The sequence below is a fragment of the Podarcis bocagei genome, assembly GCF_964188305.1.
Source record: "Podarcis bocagei genome assembly, chromosome: 4".
NCBI lineage: Eukaryota > Metazoa > Chordata > Lepidosauria > Squamata > Lacertidae > Podarcis > Podarcis bocagei.
This window is the reverse complement of record NC_138128.1, coordinates 38,667,755-38,685,123: the sequence shown is the minus strand read 5'-3', so window position 1 is coordinate 38,685,123 and position 17,369 is coordinate 38,667,755. Positions and strand designations below refer to the sequence as shown.

The window sequence follows — 17,369 nt, the reverse complement described above, 5'->3', positions numbered from 1 at the left end:
AATTGTCCTGGCACCCCACCCCCACCCCCATGCTGCACCCCTGCATGCATACACCACCAGTCAGACCAAGGTTACTGAGATTGTTCAGAACTTGAACATTACACAGGAAGGGAAATCTCAGTTCCACTTGCAACTGCCCCACTGCTCCTGCTCCCTCTAAACTTTCAGCTTGAGCTGAGCTTGGCTCCTACCTAGTCTTCCTGCACCTATGCATATAGGTTTTCCCAAAGAAGATCCTTGTGCCATGCATGACATCAACACAAGATATAAAAGCCGTGTCACAGTGGCTGAATATTCACGGTGATGTCACAAAGTCCTGCCACTTGGCAACCAGACTTAGAGATGAGCAGGACAGCTCGGGGAGACTAGCCATTGTCTAATCTAGCTGACCCTCAGTGCTTCTGCCCAGGGTGTATCATAGTAACTGTAGTGATTGAGTTAAAGTGCTGAAAAACGTTTGTCTGATTGCCCAGTTCAAATCATGTCCTGATTGAGCCAGTTCAGTGGAACCTGGTCTCTTTGCAAAAGTAGTCCACTGTTTTATACAGTGGTACTTCTGGTTAAGTACTTAATTTGTTCCAGAGGTCCGTTCTTAACCTGAGGTACTACTTTAGCTAATGGGGCCTCCCACTGCTGCCGCGCTATTTCTGTTCTCATCCTGAGGTAAAGTTCTTAACCCAAGGTACTACTTCTGGGTTAGCGGAGTCTGTAACCCGAAGTATCTGTAACCCAAGGTGTTTGTAACCTTAGGTACCACTGTATTCACTTGTAGCTTCTATATATTTTAAAGATATTTAAACTTGAAACAAAAGCAGAACCCTCAGCAGATTTCTTTACCTGAAGCAACTGTCATACATGTTAGGTCTCCCTGCCCCCATACAGAGGGCTTCCTAGCAAGCCATTACTGTTGTCTACAACTGCCAGAACATTTGACATCAGTTTATTTTGCCCTCGTGTGCCCAGAAGGGGAAGCTAATCCAAGCAACACATTCCAGGCCAAACCATGTGGCCACAGAGCAAGGACCATCTGTTTGGCATCAAAAGATTTCATTTGTCTTGCAGAAGGGCATCAACAGTTTTGTGCCCAAACAAAGAGGCTGGCACAGGATCAAAGTGGCTGGCCAATGCGGAACCCAGAGTTGCATCTGAAGCCCACACTTCTTTCCCTTGTCATACAAATGGCTCAAAATCTGGAGCCATCTTGCCACCCATGGATCCCGTCTGAGTACCATCAGAAGGCTTGTCCTCAGAAAGCTCTGCTGAACCCATTTCTGAACATTGGCCCAGGAAGAGCTGGGGTATTTGCTTATGCATACTGACAGGCAGGAAGGACACCTGGTTATTTCATTCTTTGATTGCACTTGTGCTACGGCGGCTGGAGAAAGAGAAATCCTTCCTCTGCGCCATCAGGAGAAAGAATAATAATTTTGAAAAATCGTTAAATTACATGTTTGAACATCTCTGTCTTTATGTGATTTTGGAAAGTGCGAGTGAGCCAGCCCTGAAGATTAGCACACAGAGAGGAGGGGGGGGGAGATACTAACAGGCCCACTATTTCTCTCAGACTTGCATTTGCAAAATGAGCTATTGCTGTGAACCTACCCAGTGCAATACTGCAGCTGTCCTTGGATAAGTTTGTTGCTGCATACTGATGTTACTTAAAATCAGTAAGTCCATATGCTGAATATGGGTGGTCTAAGATCACATTACTGTCCCACAAGGATCTCTGCTTAAATCCTCAAAAGCAGTGTTGCCCAGACTTGGGTCTCCAGCTGTTTTGGACTACAGTTCCCATTATCTCTGACCACTGGTCCTGCAAGTTAGGGATGATGGGAGCTGTAGTCCAAAAACAGCAGGAGACCCAAGTTTGGGAAACCCTGCTCTAAAGTGAAGTCCTTGTGGGACTTTATAGTAACCATAAGCTACACTGACTCCACAGCCTCTGGCAGTGGAGAAAGAGCATAGCTGCCATGACTAGCAGCACTTGTGGCCTTATCCTCTGCGAATTGGTCCAATTCTCTTTCAAAGTCACCAGAGTTGGTGGTCATCTCTGTTAGGTTTCTGTTTGTGCCACTGTGCAGTGCTTGGAGTCACAAGACTCTGTTTACATTCCAGAGATTCCAGACTGTTAGAAGCCTCATGGGAGACGGGAGACGGATATTGATATTACTGGTTTCCTGTTCCTTTGTTCCAGTTGCCTCTCTGCTTTCACAGAGAGAGGATGTATATTCTTTTCTGTCCTCGTAGTTAGAAATAAAACTCTTAGCAATGTAGCTCATATTTCTCACCCTTCTGCTGCTGCGTATAATCTGCATAATGAAAACGTGCCTTAGGTCATTAATCATCGTTGGAGGAGATTCCGGAGGACTCGGCTGGAGGAGTGGCTCAGTCGAACGGAAATTCCGACATCTTCTGGGAACAAATCCCATAGGTCAACTATATGCTGTGTGGTGAAGTATTTCCCTTCATCTGTCAAATAATCTTTCCACCTTCAGTTTTATTGGAGGACTCCTGATTCGGATATTATGGAAGCAGAGAGTGCAGTCATCACTTTCTCCAGAATGTGTAATTTTATACATGTCTGTCTTGGTATGGGTCTCTTGCACTCCTGAAAATTATACTCAGGTAGTCATTTAAGATGTAACAACAGGATTTGCTGAGGATTTTAGGCAAGATTTAGGCAAGATCCAAAGTAGAGTTCAATATATTTAACAAAACCAAGGCTTACATTGAAGAGAACTTAAGTTGTTGACGTTTAGAAATGAAATAAATAACAGCACCTGTTCTATAACTTGCACTAGCTGTTACTGTTCTCTTCCATTGGGAATGGTTTGACTTTTTTAAATAATTGTAATGGTTTTCATAAATGTATATTATATTGTTCTAGCCCACCATGGGACCATTTCTTTTAAAATGTTAAGAAAAATAAGAAACCTTATAGATAAGTAAATAAATAATAAATGGTTGGAAGGAGCATGGAAAGGTTTAAATCAGAGGAAATCCTAACTTCTGAATAGCTATGATGTGCAAGAAAAGAAGAAGGCAGTGAGGAGATTCTGGGATGGTCAAAGATGCATGTGTAATCACAGCCTGAGAGAGATGTCCTTAACCTACCCATGCAATTTGGACATATCATAGCAATTTCCCTGCCTGGAGACCATGTGGGTACCAAATGGCATTAGCTATTCATAGCTATTCACCACAATGGAGTTCAGATAAGGTAGCAAGAAAGAGACATCCCTCCCTATAGGAGGTTATCTGTCCTCAACCAGCAAATGAACCCGCAAGTCTTAAGGCTTGATGGACCATCATCTGGTGAAGAAGAAAGGAATTCAGCAGACATTTTATCTGTAAGAACAGAGGACTTTGATCAGGGAAAAGACCTTCACAAACAAACGGCAGTTGTAGCTGGCACAATTTGGCCTGCCAGGAACAGGTCAGGGAGAACAAAGAGATACTTTCAAGCGATACAGAACAGAAATCATGGCTCCCCTTTGGTCAAGAGAGATTCAAGATTAAAACACAGATTACCCTATTTCTTAATATAGCATATTTCTTTGCTTAATGCCACAACTTGTTTCAGTCTGACAGCTTATCTCCTGGCTGACATATGCTTCAAAGGAAAGGCTTTTAGGTACAGTCAAAGATGGCTTCACCGCAGCTAAACAGCGGCACAGGGATGAATAACCGCATAAGCATAAGATCCATTTAGTCACAGTGGGCATTTTATAATAAATCTGACATGCCTGATCCACAAGCTGTGTGTCATTTTGAAACAGACTGTAAGACACATGGATTTCCTAACGTGGACCTATATTGTGTACAATCGAAAGAGTCTCTTTAGGTAAGTGCAAGCGTTTGTGCGCACACACCATTCCTCCATTTTGTTCTGACAATTGCTCCCAACATTCCATTGGAGCAGTGCTATTCTTCTAGAAAAAGAAGTGCCGGAACTCACCATGCTCCCTTGTTCCCACCTAAGAAGAAGAAGAAGAAGAAGAGTTTGGATTTGATATCCCGCTTTATCACTACCCGAAGGAGTCTCAAAGCGGCTAACATTCTCCTTTCCCTTCCTCCACCACAACAAACACTCTGTGAGGTGAGTGGGGCTGAGAGACTTCAGAGAAGTGTGACTAGCCCAAGGTCACCCAGCAGCTGCATGTGGAGGAGCGGAGACGCGAACCCGGTTCACCAGATTATGAGTCTACCACTCTTAACCACTACACCACACTGGTTCCAGAACTCAGAGGTTCTGGAACACACAGAGGTTCCAGAACTCAGTTCCAGCGAGTTCCGGCTGGGGGGGGGAGCCCTGCATTGGAGGGTGTTTTTGATGCTGCCTTGAGTTTCTGGGGAGACTTGGCAAGTACCAAGAGCATACACAGTTGGAAGAAAAAGACAAGTAAATCTCCTTTTGTCCATGAAACTCCATGTGCCACAGGGCTTAACCTGCTGGCATCAAGGTGGAGTCATCCAGAAGTTGGAAAATAGGAATTGCACCAGGAGGTCAGAGCTGGGGCAGGAGACAAGCTAGGAAGTTGAGACCAAGAACCAGAGCCGGAGCTGAGGGGCAAATTGAAACACACTGGAGCTAGGAAGATTATTATTGTCCAATCTCAGCCCAAAGAAGAAGCCCTTTCTCACTCTCTGTGCCTCAAGGGGTCCAAAAGTCAGCCTGGGTAAGCAAGGCCAATCCAAAGCCTAAGAACACAGAGATATGCTCTAAAATGCAGTTCTGGTGGCTCATCACATGCACAGAGTGGAGTGTTCCTGGCTTCGGTTCCAGTGGTTACAAATGGTAGTCCTTTGGGCTTTGGTGTCTTTGCTGCTACAACTGATTTCTGGAGTGCTGTAGCCAAGTCGTCCTGATTCAAGGCTAAATCCCCAAGATTCAGTCTTGGCAATGTTAATAAAAATGGACAAGGGGGAAAAGAGTTTTTGGCTCCATTCACGTTTTCTTCATCAAGAAGATGAAGAGAAGATGGTGGAATGTCAGGTTTGTCCTGCCAGGGTATTATCATCTTGGAGGGTGCATATATGTGATGCCCCCATCCTTTCCGAAGGGCTGAGCTGCCTGCCAGAATCAAAGCCTTGTACTGATTCAAGAGTCGCTGGGTTATCACAAATTTTCACTTAATAAATCATTTTGAGAGAAGCCAAACTTTATAGCAAAAGTCGACAGCAATGATTTTCACAGGTTTTCCTTTCAGCAGTAGAAGAAAATGGCTCTTTTGTGATTATAGGACTGCAGGTATGGGCCATGAGTGACTCACCTATTTTGCGAGAAATATTGTTTGTTCTTACAAATCACGATAATGATAGCCCCTTGCTGGCCGCAGTAAAGCAACCGAGATAATAAAAACAATCATTTGCACTATACAGTACTTGTCATCTAAGGGCCACCAAGTGCGGCGGCAAGAAATAATAATATACTGTTCCCAGTCATAAAATTTTCATAGAAGTTTGCAGGGACCTAAACATTGGAATATATACTGTATGTTCACAAATATTTAACCAGATATACTAAAGAAGCATTCTCTTGGTCGTGTTCTGTCTAAAGCCCTCCATCTATGTTTGTCCTGAGTATTTTTGGTGCTAAACATAGTGATCTTTTAGCACATGAAAATTTATATTTTTAATTAATAAATATTGATTGGTTGATTGGTTGGTTGGTTGATTGATTGATTGATTGATTGATTGATTGACTAATTGAATTTACATATTGCCCTATACCCAGAGGTCTCAGGGCAGTTCACAGAAAAGATCACAATATATAAAATCAAAATAAGAGCAATAACCGAATAACACCCCCCCCAAAAAAAGAGCCATGTTTTAAAAGGGTATATGATGTCAAACAGATAAACCAAGGGCCTGGTTAAAAAGGAACGTTTTTGCCTGGCACCTAAATAATGAAGGCATTTTTAATACTCTTTAAAAACTCCAAAATACTGATTTTATCGGGAATCAGAATTTGCCTTATGCAGAGACAATCAGAGGTGCAAAGGAGGGGGAGGGTTGCAAAGCTCTTTCCCGAATTCCTCCTTTCAACCTCTGATGTCACTGGTTGAAAGGATAAGCAAGGGGCGGTGGACTTGCACCTCTGACAAGTGGGGGGGGCTTCAATTCTCAGTTTCCCCTTTGTTTTCCTCTCACCACTGCTGCCACTGCTGCAGGAAGTGAGAGAAAGAAGCCTGTTACAATGGAGACAACTTTCTGGCCTCCCTCAGCAGCAGGCACTTGGGAACCCCCGCAATGAATTTTGATGGGAGGAATGGCCAATCATATCAATCATGCGCCATCATAATGATGCTATGTGATTGAAAGGTAGGTAGCCCCCCACTCACTTGTCAAATTGGGTCTACAGAGCAGATCCTGGTAAGGCTCTGACCCATGGAGCCAAAATGGTTCCCCAACCCCAATGTAAGCATTTCACTCATTAGTGTGGAGCTCTTTCCTTGCCACACAAAGCTTGCGTCACTTGCCTCCATCATTTGCGGCTGTTTAGTTAGAATAATAATAATAATAATAATAATAATAATAATAATAATAATAATAATAATAATAATAATATCTTTATTGTCATTGCCCCCTCTCGGGGACAACGAAATTACTTGGCTGCTCCATTCACCCAGGTAGGGCACTCCACACAAAATCAAAACAACTATAAAAACACTAATTAAAACAATACAGTATAATACAGCAAGGAAGATTAGATGACTTTCAAAGTCCAGGCTTCCCATTCAGGGCCAAGATCGCTCTGGAGAAGAAGCTGTTCTTAAGACGGCTCGTTCTTGTCTTCATCGTCCTGTATCTCCGTCCCGACAGCAGGAGCTCGAAGAGACAGTGACCAGGATGCACCTTCTGCAATAGATCACAGCACACTAATCAGATTGCATGAGGTGGTCTATGCAGGGCGGTGCTGGTTGGTTCTGCCCCCTAAGTGGCCTTTGTCCAACTCGGTGGATTGCTTCTCATCTTTTTGTAATCTGTCCCTTCATAAAAGGGAGCGTGATTTTGCAACTCAGAGTGGTTATTTTCATCTAGAATGTTCAGTTCCTGGAAAAAGAGAACAAGCCCTCAGGAAAACCTTGTGTGTGATCCAGTGCAGAAGTGAGAATGCCAAATTGTGCAATCCGTTGTGTGTCTACTCAGAGGTGAGCTAAACTGAGTTCAAAGGGACTTACTTCCAGGTAAGTGAGCAGAGAATGGTAGCCTTAAAGACTAGGGAAATCACTAGGAGCTGAGTATGTTTTGTATAGGATTGCATCCCGAAAACATTTCCATTTTTACTGTACATAAACCCTGACATATGCCAATGTTTACAGTTAAATAAGCAAACAAATCTGCTTTTCAAACATCTATGACATGAGTGAGACTTTTAAATCAGTCACCAGAGAAGGATTTCACACTTTCCCTAGGAAATTAAACAGCTGTTAAGACACTATGGAAGAATTAGCAGTGTAATTTGGTAATAAAACTTAGAAGAGCTACTGAGCTACTATTTTGTGTTGCGTTCTTCATGTACAGCTCAATTTTGCAATTTGGTAAAGCCAATGTGAATTGATCAGGTTGAATCCTAATAATAATAATAGCAGCAATAATAATCCCTAGTGTGTAAATAGTGGTTTTTGAATGTTCAACATATTTCATATGCTTTATCTCAATGATCATTAGACAGTTTGGTTAGTATTATCATCATATTGCAGTTAAGTACAACTGTATTGTATACTGAATTAAAAACCTGATCCAATCCCTGTTTACTTGAGTAAATCCCACTGAGTTCAGCAAGGTAAGCTTTCAAAGACGTATGCATACGATGAGAGTTTAGAGCATAATCTTATGCATATCTACTCAGAAGTCAGTCCCAAGGAGCTCAAAGGTGTAAAAGATTGCAGCCTCAAACAGTGCAGTGATTTGCCATTACCATCTGGAAAAAGCAAAACTTCTCATAATCACTTTGTGTTCCTTTCTTCTTATACAGCAACACACCTATGAGAAGTATTGCTTTTCCTAAACGGCAACAGCAAACGTGGAGCCCCTTTGCACATGCCTGACTTGTCCGCTTTGCTGTCATATGCAATTTTGTCAAGACATTTCTTCCTATGTACAGTGGTACCTCGGGTTACAGACGCTTCAGGTTACAGACTCCGCTAACCCAGAAATAGTACCACGGGTTAAGAACTTTGCTTCAGGATGAGAACAGAAATCGCGCAGTGGTGGCGTGGTGGCAGCGGGAGGCCCCATTAGCTAAAGTGGTGCCTCAGGTTAAGAACAGTTTCAGGTTAAGAACAGACCTCCGGAACGAATTAAGTTTTTAACCCGAGGTACCACTGTACATACAAATATAAGGCTGTCATCATGCAGCCCCCATTGGATCTGTAGTGCCACAACAGAAGTCTGGATCTTCGTCAGATCACAGCCCCCCATTGGAGGATTTGTAGTGCCTCACCACAATCTTGGATTTCCATGGCGGGGGGGGGGACGACCAAGAGGTCAAGAAAAGAGACTTTAGTAGTTGCATAGGGTGTGAAGGGGAAGCTCTAGGGGTTAATGGGGAGGGAATGACAGTTTCCGGCCAAGCCCATGAGTCAATGGTGGTGGTTCTTCATAGCCATCCAGGGATTGTAAAGAAGTTCAGGCAGGGGGGAGGAAGGAAATGAGGCATAAATCTTTCTGATGCTTTCCAGTGGGGTTTGGGAAGTTCACTGCATCCCGCAGTGCCATGCAATCCCGTGTCTGCCAACTTGGAAGGCAGAATGGGAGCGATCTGGGAGTGTGCCCCTGCCATGGACGAGCCTCCATTACCAGCCTGATTTGTAGCAGGTTCCTCCTCAATCTGGATAATTGGCATTAATAAAGAGGTGCTCCTGAAGCATCATATGCAAATAGGCTTCAATCAACCAGCTGCTGAAAGAACTGGGACTGGTTTTCTGAAGGTATTTGAATGGTTTTCTGTGAATCCCTACAACAGGATCCTATTCAACTCAGTACATAACAGGGGAAGACAAAGTGCTTTGCGCTTTCTTATGGTTTCTAATCGTCTTTTTTATCCTGTCCTCCTCTACATAACAAAGAGACATGTGTAGTTCCTACTCAGTTTTATATTTCGAAAAAGGGGTGGGCCTTTGATTTATGATCTACAAGGAATTTAATAAAGTTTTGCTTTGCCCCTCCCCCTTGACCGAGGGTGAATGGATTTTTTTTACAACCCACCTCTAGATGGGGTGTGTTCTTGGAGGATTGTAGTGGGGAGGAGGAGAAATGACCCACAGCTGGACAGTTGTTGAAGAGAGGCTGAATCTGAGGGGAGGAATTGTTGTGTGTTGTGTGCCAAGAAAGAATTGCAAAGGGGAATTTAATGGTCTAGAATTTAAAGTCTAGGAAGTTCACTCTGTAAGTTATTTATGGCCAAGGTTCACATATTAGTTTGATAACAGCTGAATGGAATGGAATGTGATCTTGTGCCACCCAGATAAACACTGCAAAGAACTGAACAACAAGAGAAATAACTGAACTCTTTCAACACACCAGGTCTGGAATAAAAATGTAGATGAAATAGATTATATACATATAAGATGAAACCAAGGTAGCTGTTTGTAAGGTGAAAAGGCGGACAGCTGGAAGAATGACTTAATGGCAAGTGAAGGAAGTCAACTGGAGACTAAATAAGAAAGGAAGCAGCTATGTGGGAATATCTTGGGACATATGATAGCAATGGGAGCGGGAAACCTGATTTTAAGAAATTGTATTAAATTAAAGTAATTCAGTTCAATTTGTAATAATATGGAAAAAAATAATAAAAATAATAATTTAAAAATGTGGAGGGAATGACAGGGGGCTTGTGAGCAGGGGTGCAACTCCTAGTCATTAATAACAAGCAGGTATTTAGATTTCTCTTGAACTTGCTTTGCTATGGTGAATGTGATAGCTAAGATCAATACATTACACACTGCTTTTTATGTCAGCATCCCCTACTGTAACTAAGCCCAGGCACATGTAACTGAAATAAATGAATGTTCTTCCTCTGACTCTTCCTGCCTCTATTTTCCTTCCTGTCCTCTGTTATCTCTCCTGTGTCAAATGTTAGAGGCTGCAAGTTCCTTGGGTCAGGGCCCTGTCCTCTTGTACATTGTGAAACACCACCCACACTGATGATACTATATAAATACAAAAATAAGCCATATAGAGAGGCAGTCCCACCAAACGTCTTGCGGTAGCACATCCAGAGTCAGCTATGTTACTGAGAAATCTATTTCCTGACCACACATGCCCATCAGTCTCTCAGACACAAACAGTGAACCGAGAACTGAATAAAGCTATTCATTAAAACAAAAGACCACACATACTTGGTAACATCCCGACATGTAAGCCATACTTGGAAGATTCACCTTTCAGACTTCTTATTCAAATTCCAGTCCTTGGCATGAACAAATAAGTTGGCTGCTTTTAATTCATCTGCTAGGGAAACTGTTCACAGACGGTGCTAGTAGAAAAAGTGGCTGAGTAGGTGAGCTTCTGAAGTCTGGGCTGTCCTTGAGTCTTCATGGCTACATATGTCTCCTCTGTTTCCTTGTAAATCAAATAAATAGCTTCTTTTAATTCAAATACGGTAGGAATTTATTTGAAGAAGCTGTAATTATTCATACCTTTAAAAACGAGCCTTTTAGAGTATTAGCAATGGAGCTCAGCCAGTTAAGATACCAAGGTTAGGCAATGGATGGTCTCTCTGGCTATCTGGCTGTTCTGAAACTCTGGCTTTAGGTCTGGTTGCCAAGTGGCAGGACTTTGTGACATCACAGTGCACATTCAGCCACTGTGACCTGGCTTTTGTATACTGTGCTGTTGCCAAACATGGACCAAGACAGCAGGAAACAATGGAAAGTCTTCAAAAGGTCTGAAAGGGAACTGAGTGTTGCTCCTGTGCTATCCAGGGAATTGTCTGACGATGTAGTGCTATTTGTGATAATAAGCAAATCTAGATTAAGATCCAGACAGGGCCAAACTATAAAGTGGGTGATCCATGATCAGGTATCCAACTGGTTATTTTTTTAAAGGTAAAATGCAGCTTCAGGGGGCCTGTGCCATTGAAGGAAGGGGTTAACACTTTCTTTGAAGACCCTATTTCCTATCTGAATCAAATACATCCTGGATTTCTATTTGCCCCCTAGGGCAAAATGGACAGAGTTTAGTGGGAACACTTTTGTCTTCCTAGGGGAAAATGCACTTTGTAAAAAGGAACACAGCCCAGGGTAAGTAGAGGCTGTACATAGGAAATTGATAGCAGGAGGATTGGGTTTAGCACTTTAAATGTTAAATTCTCTACTATTCTTAATGGGGGTGGAGAATGAAGAGGTGGAGCCAACTGACTTCCATTAACACCAGTTAGAAATCATGATGTGTTGTACATGTGTAAAAAAAGATATTCTAGAAAGTAAATTTACATACAATACAGTGGTACCTTGGGTTAAGAACTTAATTCTTTCCAGAGGTCCGTTCTTAACCTGAAACTGTTCTTAACCTGAAGTATCACTTTAGCTAATGGGGCCTCCCACTGCTGCCGCGCAGCCAGCGTGTGTTTCCTGTTCTTATCCTGAAGCAAAGTTCTTAACCCGAGGTATTATTTCTGGGTTAGCAGAGTCTGTAACCTGAAGTGTCTGTAACCTGAGGTGTCTGTAACCCGAGGTACCAGTGTAATACAAAATAAAAGTAAGTTAATTAATGGTATCTGTCCAACGACCTCTGTGATGCTCCCAACACATAACTTCAAAGTGCACACACACACATACACACTTCAAAACTAACCAAAGTTGCAGAAAAGGTTTTCTCAGCCTCTGAAAATGCAATGCAATTCTGAGGCATTAATGTTTAAGTCGCACCATCTTTCATCAGCGAATCATTTGCTACTACACAAGTAAGGGTTAGACTGGTGCAGGTGAATATGCAAAGCAGATTTGCAGTAGCTTAACTAGATGGATTTACCTAGACATTAAGATGCTTTGCCTGTCAAATAAGAGCAGGCTAGATAGTAAATGATCCCACAGCAAGCACAGAAGAGATGTGGATGGCCCTTCCTGGAGCTCTTCCTTCAACTGCAGATTCACTGATGTCTCAAAAGCTGTTCCTTGGTAACTGGTCTAATATTAGATAGGCTTATCAGGCTGCTTGGTGCTCTAGTTTGAGAATGTTCTGAAATGTATCAAATTAGCATGTGCCACATCTAAGATTATATGAAATCTTATGTTATATATGTTATTATATGAAATCAAGAATTACACCAGGGCTGGTCACATCCTGACAGATAACATATTCGACTGGTTAAATGTAGCAAACCTTCAGAATGATATGATTATAGGTTCTAAAACTGAAAAAGGAAATTAAATGAATCCTCATACTTTTATGGATCACAGTTTTAAGCTAGCTGTGATTTTAAGGTATCTGCCTCCTAACTTTTAACATTTAAATTTGACTCTTGATCATGCCAACTCTTTCAAAGAATGGATGGATGGATGGATGGATGGATGGATGGATGGATGGATGAGTGAATGTTCATAGCCCAGGCTTTTCTCCCCATTTTCTGCTGAGGGTACAGAAAAGTGGCCTTTACATTATATTTCATAAACTGTGTGTGAAAGGGAGGCTTGTCCAGAACTATCATGGAGAGGTGCAGGCTGCCTCTAAAAGCCTTTGGTAACTGCTCCTACCAGTCATTTGCCTCTATCAGGTTGTAAATAATTTTTATTGAATGCCATTGTCACTTGGTGATAGGGGATGTTATTGTAACATCCCGGGTCTTTAAGTCCTTCAGCAATATATTGCATGTTTAAACATAAGAAATTTCTTCCATGAATGGCCCCGCAATTCCATTCATTTTTAGTATCATGGGCAAGACTGCAGACATGACTCATACATTTGCGACTCTAAACAAAGGTCAGTATATTAAGCGAGCAGTGGTTTAATGTCAAAACCAGCTCTGTCTTAATAGCTTTGCTTTTGCTCTCTGATGGTGTTTTAAGTGATGCCAAGCCATTTCCAGAGGATTAAGATATGGAGGCTTGATGAAAGGAAATGTGAAGTGTTAACATACAGTGCAGGGAGCATTTGCTCCTGAAAATCCATTTTAATTATCTGCAGGCAATAATGACACAGTTCGTGACATTAGTGTGAGTTCCTTAGCCTTTGCCTGCCCTCTGTACTGCAGCTAGCGAGATACGTTCTGTGTAAGAGACTAACCTAGTTCTGCACCAGCTGTCCCTCAAATTTTTTTAAAAAAGCAGGGGATATCAAACTGGACTTACGGAGGGTTGAGAAATAGTCTATGGCTGCAATCACACTCCTCTACACCATTTGACCCCTTCCTGGATCATTGCCTTGTCATGGCAAAGGGGTTTGAATAACTCCAGGAAGCTATGAACTATGCCATGCAGGGCCACCCAAGATGGACAGGTCATAGCTGAGAGTTTAGACTAAATGTGATCCACCTGGAGAAGGAACTGGCAAACCACTCCAGTATTTTGCCAAGAAAACTCCATGGACATAAAAAAGGAGAAGCTTTGAGAAGAAAGTGAGAGTCTCCAAGACATGCTCTGGTTCATGGGGTCACAGAGAGTCAAACATGACTAAGACGACTAAACAACAACACCACCATTTGAGGGTATTCAACGTCAGGCATTCTGTTCCAAACAGCCACAAGCACCTCTTAAATAGGAGCAGAAGAACCACTGGACCTGATCCAGAATTCTTAAGGTCCAGAGTTGAACAATCCCATGTTCACTCCCTTCCCAATCTGATAAACACATATCTAAGATAAATACAGTCATTCTTTCCTCCTTCACAGCCAGATGGGAGTGGGATATGGTACCTTTCTTGGCTGGAAAATGTCACTTTGTGAAACTAGTTGAGGAAGTGTCCTCAACAGCACAATGCTTACAACTGATGTAATGCTGTCAGTGTACAATTCAAAGTGCTGGTTTTGATCTATAAAGCCTTAAACAGCTCAGGACCACAATACCTCAAAGAACTGCCTCTTTCCATATGAACCTACCTGGACCCTGAGATCATCTTCTGGGGCCCTCCTTTGTGTGCCTCCTCCTCGAGAGGTCTAGAGGGTAGCAAGATTAGAATGGGCCTTCTCTGCAGTGGCTCCCCATCTATGGAATGCTCTCCCTAGGGAAGTTCGCCTGGCGCCTTCATTATACACCTTTGGGCACTAGGCAAAAATGTTCCTTTTTAACCAGGCCTTTGGTTGACCTGATCAACATCCCATACCCTTTTAAAATGTGGCTCTTTGGGGGGGTATTATTGGGTTATTGTTTTTATCTTGATTTTATATACTGTGATCTTTTTATGTGAACTGCCCTGAGATCTCCGGGTATAGGGTGGTATATATATTCAATAAATAATAATAATACATTGAGTTTTACAAGATCACAAAGGCAAAGGAAAGTCTTTGCTCCAGTCTAAATTCAGACAGTGAGAAGGAGGGAAGGAATAGCAGAAGCAAGGATACAAGAGAGAGAGAGAGAGAGAGAGAGAGAGAGAGAGAGAGAGAGAGAGAGAGAGAGGTAGGTTACATGTGTTCAGGAGTCGATTTGGTCTGGGCTGAGGGGTTAAATCACCAAAACGATGCAAGTCTCAGTCTGACTATGAAGGCAATTGTTGGTGCTCAAGTTGGGTTCTCTAGTTTACACTTCACAGAGCTAAAATTCTGAGGATTCTTTGGGATGGGGAAATGTGCTTTAAATGTATGGTGTTCATGCAGCCTACAAGAAAGGAGATTCTGACTAGACATTGGGGGAAACTTTCTGACGGTAAGAGCTTTGTGACAGTGGAACAGACCCCCTCAGAAGGTGGTGAACTTTCCTTCATTGGAGGTTTTTAAACCGAGGTTGGATGTGTCAGGAGCTCGGCCTACACTTGAGTAGGACCCTGGCAGAGACACATGCCCAACTGGCATGTTTCCTCCCTCCTGGTCGGTCGTTCGGGAGCTTCAAAAGCTTTCTTCAGCCCGAACATCACAACGACCGATGCCAACCAACACCTGCACACTTAGGGATCCGCAGAGTTTGCACAACTTACGTAACAGACCTCATCAACTCAGCATTTTGGCTAATCTACTTTATTTACATATAAACACACACGGAGCACTGCAACATGGCTCCCTCTCTCTCTAGCATCAGACAGCAAAGAGAAAAGGACAATAGTCCCACTTCAGGGAACACAGTAACACAAACATCCTGTCTCCGTCACTTCCCACTCTGTGGAGTCAAAACATATACCATCATGTGATAGACAAAAATCCCATGACTGCAATCATGGAGCAGGAATTCTAACAGGATGGCCATCTGCCAATATTTAGCTGTGATTCCTGCACCGCAGAAGGTTATACTAGATGACTCTTAGGGTCCATTCCAACTCTATGATTTTGTGGTTCCAGAGGTATCAAACCAATGTTTGGGGAGGTGCTTTTGTCTCACTTCTAAGGAAAACAGTTCTGGCTCAGATACTTCCAATTCATGAAGTTTTGCCCTGCTGGTTGTAACTATGTTTGATGAGAGAGATGGGGGGGGGAGGGCATGCATGCCATTCATCAATAATAACAGCATCAGCAGAAGCTGTTATCTACTGGGTGTTCTTTTTCAGCTGCTTGGTGGTTTTCACCCTGGACAATTTACACATTCTTCAACAGTTTAAGATAATTTAGGCTTTCTTCCTTTTATAGTTGAAAGCCAGTAGGGTGCGGTGATTGACTGCTGGACCATGGAGCTCACTGGCTGGCCATGAGTCAGTTGTCTATCATTCAGCCTAACCTACCTCACAGGATTCTTCTGATAATAAAAATATGTAGAGGGGCCATGCATACCACCCTAAACTCCTTGGAGGAAGGGAAGGCTTTTTTAAAAATGCAATAATAAAGGCTAAGCTTTTGTTGTTTTAGGATGAAGACAACATCAGCAATATGAGAAGGACTATGAAGACCTAGGCAAGTAAGGAATTTTGGAATAGTACATTCAAATTTGATGAAAACACCATTTTTGCTGGGCTGGGAAGGGAATAGCCACCCGATATCAGCATTCTTTCTTTACACAGTTGGCTTTGTATTAAATTAGCCTGTCATTTCCCACAAGCCAATATTTAAAATATATCAGATGATAAATTGTGATATTAATACTAATTAGTGCTAGTAATTTAAATGAATTTCCAAGAAGGCATTGTGGTTCCACAAGCTGTTAATTGCTGAAGATACTCCAGACAGAAAAAGCCTCAGGGTGACATATGGACTTGGAATAGCAAGGACTAACCTCACACATTGCTATTGGAGGAGATCAAATGACTTACCTTGGCAAAAGAGGGCAAGAAGAGGAGGACAATTACTTGTGTGCCTGAACAATTTGGGGCTTAAATTGAAAAGCAGTGTGAAAGGAAACCAGGTGATACAAAGGTTAATTTGGCAACTAAACCAAGAGAAAGAGTGGGATCTAGAGTGGAGGGAAATCTAACGATTCCCTTGGTAAAGGGAAATTCACTTAGAACAATAATGGAATACCTTTGCCCTTTTCACAATGAAAATAAAGATGAAGTGTGAGTCCTTTCCCCTCCCCCTTCTCTCTTTTTCTACCTCTGTAACAGTGCGGTTGAGCATCTGAGCACAAATGCAGAGGAGATCTGAAGATTAGCATTCTGAATGTCTTTTTGGACGTGTCAGCACATATTAACACTCCATTTGATTGATAAGAACAACTCTACAAAGTACTGCAGCTGAGCCGAAGCTTTCATACTAGGCAATGGGATTAAAATTTTCATACTTCATATATCTGCCCGTTTCTGCCAGGTACAAAGACCCAGTTCAATGCTCTAACCCTGATGAGTAGCAACAGACTGGTCTTTCGGGCTAATGAGAAGGCTCAGGCAGCCAGTACATAAAGAGAAACAACTTCAGCTTCACAATAGCCAGGGCCTGAAAATTCAGAGCTTGCGAAATTTTAACAGCTGAAGTTTACTTTTTACCTCACTGATTCAAGCGCAACCTGAAACTTACAAAGCACCTCATAGAGCCTAACCTAATTGTCTGCTGCCTCCCACTACACTCCATTGTAAGACCAGCATGAAATGCAGACTGTGTGACTTCAACATCAGCCTATTTTTCCCTCCCCATCCCCATCTTCCCACCATCTGCTTTTAAAAAATATATAGCCTGATGAAGAGTTCTGGAGAACCCAAAAGCTTGCTCACTATTTTGTGGCATTTATTTAATGTATGCGTTTGTTTTTTTAAAAAAAAATAATTGGGTGGCCCAATAAACTGGTTGTCCTGTGATGGATTTGGGAATTTTACTGATTCAGGTGATTAGCTAAAGTCTTAGCTGCTAATAA

At 42.4% G+C, this 17,369-nt stretch overlaps 1 protein-coding gene and 1 long non-coding RNA gene across 6 annotated transcripts in view; one reads left to right on the top strand and one right to left on the bottom strand.

Annotated features, from left to right (window-relative positions):
• EPHB1 (EPH receptor B1) overlaps nucleotides 1-10,741 on the bottom strand; it is a 366,648-nt gene extending 355,907 nt beyond the window's left edge. For 2 of the 5 annotated variants that reach the window (XM_081192562.1, XM_081192558.1), the window contains exon 1: nucleotides 192-273. The gene's annotated coding sequence lies outside the window, so the exon portion shown is untranslated. Of the gene's footprint in view, nucleotides 1-191; nucleotides 332-10,346 lie in introns of those variants that run through there. The other 3 variants (XM_081192559.1, XM_081192560.1, XM_081192561.1) reach the window with 3 other exon arrangements.
• A 115-nt stretch (nucleotides 10,742-10,856) lies between these two features.
• On the top strand, nucleotides 10,857-17,000 carry LOC308586318. Its single transcript, XR_014007804.1, has 4 exons — nucleotides 10,857-11,028; nucleotides 12,051-12,125; nucleotides 15,935-15,979; nucleotides 16,627-17,000. It is a non-coding gene; the product is annotated as an uncharacterized lncRNA (long non-coding RNA).
• The last annotated feature ends 369 nt before the right edge of the window (nucleotides 17,001-17,369 follow it).